Consider the following 7,198-nt stretch of genomic DNA (forward strand, 5'->3'; position numbering starts at 1 on the left):
ATATCTCCTCCCTCCTCCATACAAAAAGTAGATTGTTCAAATTGTATGCTTTCCTTTCCATTTCAAATGACTAGAATTTGGACATTTAATGTATGCCCCTCTAGCACATTTAATGCTTGCCCGTCCAATTCAAGTGACTGGAATTTTGACATTTAGTGCATGCCCCTCTAGCAAATGCAACTCGAAAATGGATACATGTACAATGATTTTGAAAGGTGACTTACAAACGAAGGACTTCCTAGATGCACTAAGCTCTCCCCATATCAAGTGCCCTTGACATGGACCCTAAGCTAAATCTTTGCCATATTTTCGGCATTGAGATGAGTCTATGAGGACAACCCCTTGGGAAGACAGACCTTGCAATGGTTTTGGTAATACACTTAGAGATGATTGAAGGACATGTGTGTGCCAATGATATGCTTTTGCTTCAATTGTCCAAAAGTGCATCTACACCATGTCTTCAAAATCCATATGGAAGTCGGATGGAAAACATAGCAAGTGATGGTAGTAGAAACTCACATGGGCAAGTGATGGTAGTAGAAACTCACATGGGCAAGATTTGAGGAATGGTTCACACTCAAAGAGGTGGGCCTTTATTTGCGATGATCCATGAGTTTGAGTGTGAGGTTCAAGAATCTTCTTGCCACCACAAAGTCATGGTCAAATACATCCTTGTAGTTTGACTAGAAGAGAAGTTAATTTTATCTCCTCCTTCTTTTTGAGAGAGAGAGTAGATACAATCATTACACAATAGAGAACATGCATTATCATATATCCTATATGGTTAGATTACCACAAATTAGAGATAATATTTCATTTTGTTTTGTAGTAGAAACCTTAGGAAAGAATATTATCAAAGTTGGATATTCTAAGAAAACAATTTGGCATGGACAAAGGAATTTTTGAGGGAAAATATGTTCCCTTCAAAGTTTAAGCAAAGGTGGACTTTAGAGAATAAATTCCCAAGACCAACGATGAACTTTCAAAAACATTCTTTTTTAAACATGTTGAAATAACCTATTGAAATAATTTTAAGTACCCATATAACAATATTCTAAATAAATATAAAAACATTATGGTTAAACAAATTTGCCTAAAATTTCAAGTCAATAAATCAATATATTTACTAAAATAATATGTTTTAATATCTCATTGAAGTTATTAAAATAATGTACTTTAATAACTTGATTGAGTTATATATATGTGATATATAGCTATAGCCATTTCATCATGCATAAAGTATGGGCATGATGTAAGTCGATCAAGCTATATGATGTTAGTTATGCCATGTGCATATACTATGTAACTCGATGGAGTTATAGGATGCCATTATACATGGCAATAACTAGTAGTTTCAATGAGTGCTCTAGGATGGAAAAAATAGTGTGGTTTATGTGGATATGTGAAACTTGATCTAGTTAACTCCAAGCTTAATTAGGTCAACGTTAATGTGTCGGTCAGCATTGCCTCCTCTATACAGTAAAATATATCACGAGTATAGCCGCGTGAGATAGCCGCGCAGAAGAGAAAGAGAGAGAGAGAAGGCTGCGCGGGTGCTGGTGCGCGACTACTAGCGCCGCCGCTACTAGCCACGTGAGTAACCGTGCTGGTAGACGTGCCAGTAGCCATGCAAAAAAAAAAACTGTCCCCAAGAAAACCCGAGAGCATGTTTTTGTCTATTTGTCTCTCTATCTCTCTCACATATCCATCCATACATAAGCATAGACACACAAGTATAAATCAAACACAATTTATTTGACTAATGAAAAATACATAAGTATTAGGATGAGCTTGGCTCAATATATGTCGCATCTTGAATTAGATCCATACATGCTAATTGGTCTATTTCAAGATCAACAAAGAGATCTATTCCAGTACTAGTGGACTCTCCATCATCATCGCTATCACCATCCCCACTTTCATGATTATGCTCGGCTTCCATTAGTTGTGGCACTTTTTATTTGAGACATATTCCTCATCACCACCTTGCACTTGATCCTCGGCATGTTCATCTTTGGCTTCCATCGATGCATGCTCATCTTCGACTCCCACCTCTTCGATAAGCTCTTCAACATTCTTATCTTGAAAAATAGTCTTTAAACGAGGAGCAACTTGTATGGCATACCACCATTTCTTGTCATTTAAGTCCGGTTGAAACACAACCTAATAAGAGAAATACATCAAGCGTTAAGATTTTTCATTGCAACTTATAATTTAATCTTTATTATTAGTTTTCTACCTATTTACAATGTTGAGGTAGCACAAATGTGTCTCTCTCTTCTTGCCAAAACTTTGTAGAATCTATTGGGCCATAATTCCACTTGGATGCCTTTTCACGGTTGCATGAGGACCTTGAAACACCATGTCCTTGAACCACTTGACATCCAATATGAATATATGGAATGTTCTATAGTCAATCTTGAGGATTCTTTCAATCATGCCACAATAATCAAGCATTGCTCCACTCACTCGCTCAAAACTTTCCATGATTTCACAATCTTGTGTATTCCTCTTAGAATCTATACTACGAGTGCAAAAATACCTTCCCTTGGACCACATGGCATTGTATAGAGTACAATACACCAACAGCAAAACAAAAATTAAGTAATAATAGTTCTTAGAATAATATGAGTATAATTGGACTTAAGAAGAGATAAAAACACACTTACTTGAGGTAAACATCCCCTAGCATACTCCCATTCCTCTTTGGTGACCTCCTCTCCATCTTTTTCTGCCTTGTCTATTTCATCATCTAGCCATTGAAGGCTACAATCCTTCAGAAGTTATACTAGGTTAGGTGAAAAAGACACACGTCTCCCATGTGTTGTCTCCTAAATGCTCTTCTCTCTTCATCTCTTATCCTCCTTACTTCTTCATATCTTGCCACCCACTTCTTTATCGCTTCACTCTTGAGAATACAAAATGTATTCACTTTCTTGAGCATTGATCGATCCATGGTTTTTTCTCTTCCTTTGCCGTGTGGTACATGAGACACCATCCCCTCATCTTTATCATTACTGCATAATTGTGGAATTGAGGGATCCACCCAAGAGAGATACTCGAAAATGTACACAAGGGATTCTTGAACCAACCAACCTTCTACCATGCTTCCTTCCGGGCTTGCTCTTTGTCTCACAAAATCTTTTAAGGTCTTCATAAACCTCTCAAGGAAAAACATCCATCGAGTATGCACCACACCACACCACACATGGCCACCTCATCGACCAAGTATACCACAAGATGTAGTTGACTAGTGAGTATTGATCTCAAAAAGTTTTCCTCGATCATACACACTAATTCCACCACCATTATGCAAGCCGCATCAATAGAGGATGGATCTATTTCTTTCGAACTTATGTACCTACAATTGGGATGATCATGATACTATATAATAAGCACAATGAATCGTCACTAACTATCACAAAAAAAGAAGAAGATTTGAGTTTGCTTTACCTCACAAGTCCTCCCATTTTGTATATTGCCTCACACACTTTTTGATCTCCACACCCACTAATGCATATTGGAAGAATGAACTATATAGCATAAAACATCAAGCATGTTAATTAGAATAATAAAGTAAAGATCAAACATAGCTGTAACATCTTATGCCAATCGTGTGTTTTTAGACCATACAATTGTGTTGCCCCCCGCTTCTTTGTTTTTGTGAATGCACCTTTCAAAGAATGCATACACCCCGTGGAAGTACAAAAGGAGGCAATTTGATCCTTCACTCTTCTCTCCTCCTTCTTCATCAAGATCCAAGGTGAGACGAGTAAGACCACTTTTCCATTCGGCCTTTCCCTTGGCCAAGTGCTTGGAAGATGCTCAATTGATGTCAAGTCCTCCCGAACCACAAGAGAATCGCAAGCACCAATCAAGTGGTCCAAAATATTGGATGTCACATTTTTGAAGATATGCATCAGATCTAGAAGATGATTGATCTTTAAGTATGCTGAATATGGGAGGCGAAAGAAGATCAAGTGCATTGTCATCCTTGGTGGTGGCGGGTTGTCCACTCCTCTCCTATAGACTTCCAAATCGTTGATGCTTAGTGAGTGTGGTGGAACTCCTTTCGAAGATGGGACAAACTTCTCATGAGTATGTGGAAGAAAATGGTGATGATTTTCATACACCACTTTCTTGAGATGGTCCGATCTTGAGGCAATAAGTGATGGTCCACATATAGGGCAAGCATTGTAGCTGGAGGTGGTGAGACCTGATTGTTGCAAATGACAAATATGAAATATGACATATCTTCAATGACGTGAATGAAGAAAGAAAGTACTATAATTGGAAGTAGCATAGAAAGCATACCGGAGCACTCGCCATATCCCGGAAAGTTAGGCATGGTCCACATTAAAATAGCCTTCACCTCCATATTGCGTTGTTAAAGTGGTCCAGACACATCAGGTACTTGGATCCCATGCCATAGGCTTTCAAGCTCCTCGATCAAAGGCACGAGGTAGATATCCATGTTCTTGACCTTGTGCTTTCTGGCAACAAGAAGGGCAAGCATTACATGACCCTTCTTTATTGTCTTTCATGGAGGAAGATTGTAGTTTGCTACTACCACCAGCCATGTGGTCCATGAGGTTGACTTTAAGGATTGAATCCATCCATCCCAATTCCAAGCTACAAGTGTTGTGGATTCTCTTTGAATTTGACCCACATCACCTCTATGTGTTGCCATTCGGGTGAGTCCGGGTATCCTCATCTTGCCATCAGTGGAGTGATTATTGTCATGCCATGTCATGAGCTCTATAATAGATTTGCACCAAAACATGTGTTGAATGCGAGGTATGATAGGAAAATGCCTCAAGACCTTGCGAGGAACTTTTGTACCTTGTAGATCGCTACTACGGTAACGAGACTCCCCACATATTGGTTAAATGGTAGCATCTTGGTGAACTCCCCAAAATAGTATGCAATCATTGACACATGCATGTATGTGCTTGTAATCCATACTAAGAACGGTCACTACACTCCTTGCTTGTTCCCTTGTTGTGGGCATCTTGTTGTCCTTTGGAAGCATTTTCTTCATAAGGCTATTAAACACACAGTTTCCCGATATGAATTACTTTTGGATAAGAGTATTTATAAAAAATATCAAAAAGATATTATAGGACACTCACCCAAAGAGGCTTGTAACACTAGCGTTGCTCCATCCATATATGGTTTGTAAGTTGAGTAACTCTAGGGTGGCACGAAGAATGGAGTATGCACACCCATTGTATAGTGGAGTGCTCGACGGTTCCCGTAGTAGTGCTTCATTCGACTGCTTCATTCGATGTGAGACACTCACAGCATCACCTTCCCCTCCTTCTTCGAAGAAATCATTGACCATGGCTCACTTCATGGGGCATTGATGGTGGTATTTCTTATACATATTTGGGGATCCTCGTTCATTCGTCGGTGCACACCCTCATTTATGGCAACAAGTACCTCTTGGTGTGGTCGAATTTCCCTCCGTAACCATCCACTTGTCATAGAATAATGAGGCAATGATTCCACCATTCTTTGACGAGCTTCCTCTTCATCCGCCTCATCATCATCATCCTAGTTATTCATGCATAAATTAACAATACTACATCAAGTTGTATAATAATAATAATAAAAGGTTCATAATGCATACATTCACGCCACTCACCAAGGAACTCCAATGCCTACGTTCATGCCATTCACCATAGTCCTCGACATGCTTAAGTGTGATTCGATGAAGACGCACAATTTCCCCTTTGCATCTTGCACATGGACATCGAATCTTTTGGTTTAACCATTGACTTTGATATTGGAGGCATCGAATATTCACTTGATGATGAAGAGTGTGTTGGAACCTATTAAAAAAACAAATTATATGTTTTACACATCATCAACTATCTAATAGTAGCTCTCTATTTTTTTTCTGCAAGGTATCCGGTTTTTACTGACGCGCTTAAGGGCGCGGCTACTGATGTGGTTGGTGGCGCGGTTCCTAATACAGCTAGCAATAGCGCTGGTAGCTCTGCCACTAGTAACCACGCCACCTGGAAAAGTTTTTAGGATTCCACCGCTTCGCACACCAATGCCAAAAATAGAACTTCTATTTGAAGTGACTGCTTTCTTGTCTTGGACCCTTCTTCTCCTCTCTATATACATCACCTCATCTTCTTCTTCATCTCCTTGCACTAGACTTTCATCCCCTCTTCCTTCTACAAACACATACTCTCTTCCTTCTATAAACACATCATCTTCCTTCTACAAACACATCATCTTCAAGGTAAGTGCTTTCATGTGGCTTGTATTTGATGCTTTGATGGTTTCTATTGTATGTTTCTATTTCTTCCTTTCATGCAAACAAAGCTATTGGATATGCATGGGTGAATAGAAATAGATAGGGTTTGAATAGATTTACCTCCATGTTTTTGCTTTCTCTCTTCTTATTGTTGTTGTTGTTGTTGTTCTTCTTCTTCTCCTCTTTGTTTTCATTTACTAATAGATATTAGGGTTTGTTTAAATAGAGCTCATGTTTTACCTAAATTTAATAAATGCTAATAATATTGTTTTTTTTTGTGTAGGTATTTTTACACTTTTCACACTCCAACAACTTAAGGTAAGTATTCTTATGCTTAAGCTTATTTTTGCCTTGCTTTATGTATACAAAGAAAGGGCCCTCGTGCCCGGGATTTTTATTTATTTTTTAAATATGCATGAGACTTATGAGCTCATGCATAAGCCTATTGTGCATAAGCCTCTTGCATAAGAGGCTTGAGCATAAGCCTTATGCGTGTTCATAAGCCTCTTGCAAGAGGCTTGTGCATAAGAGAGCATAAGCCGCGTGTGCATAAGCCTCTTTTGCATAATGCATGAGGCTTGTGCATTATCCACTTATGCATGAGGCTTGTGCACATGAGGCTTATGCATAATGCATGAGGCTTGTGCACAAGCCTCTTATGCATAATGCATGAGGCTTGTGCATAAGCCACTTGTTCATAAGAGGCTTATGCACAACCCTCTTATGCATGAGGCTTATGCAAGAGGCTTAAGTTTACGAGGTAACTAGCAATATTATTTTGATGTGTAGTGTTGGTATTCCGCCTCTACATCCCCTCTACATCCCCTCTACACACTTCTCTTTTTTTCGAGGTTGTTTAAGGTAAGCGTATCGATTCTTTTTTTCCTCTTCAATTCAAAGAGATGACCCTCATGCCAAGTGTTGGTC

General features: G+C 39.0%; 1 pseudogene; it reads right to left on the reverse strand.

Moving 5' to 3' along the window:
- Window positions 1-1,941: 1,941 nt before the first annotated feature.
- LOC147613389 (uncharacterized) lies at window positions 1,942-5,344 on the reverse strand (annotated as a pseudogene).
- Between the last annotated feature and the right edge of the window lie 1,854 nt (window positions 5,345-7,198).

The sequence above is a fragment of the Cibotium barometz genome, chromosome 44, assembly GCF_041138505.1.
Source record: "Cibotium barometz isolate CiBa-2024 chromosome 44, ASM4113850v1, whole genome shotgun sequence".
Lineage (NCBI taxonomy): Eukaryota > Viridiplantae > Streptophyta > Polypodiopsida > Cyatheales > Cibotiaceae > Cibotium > Cibotium barometz.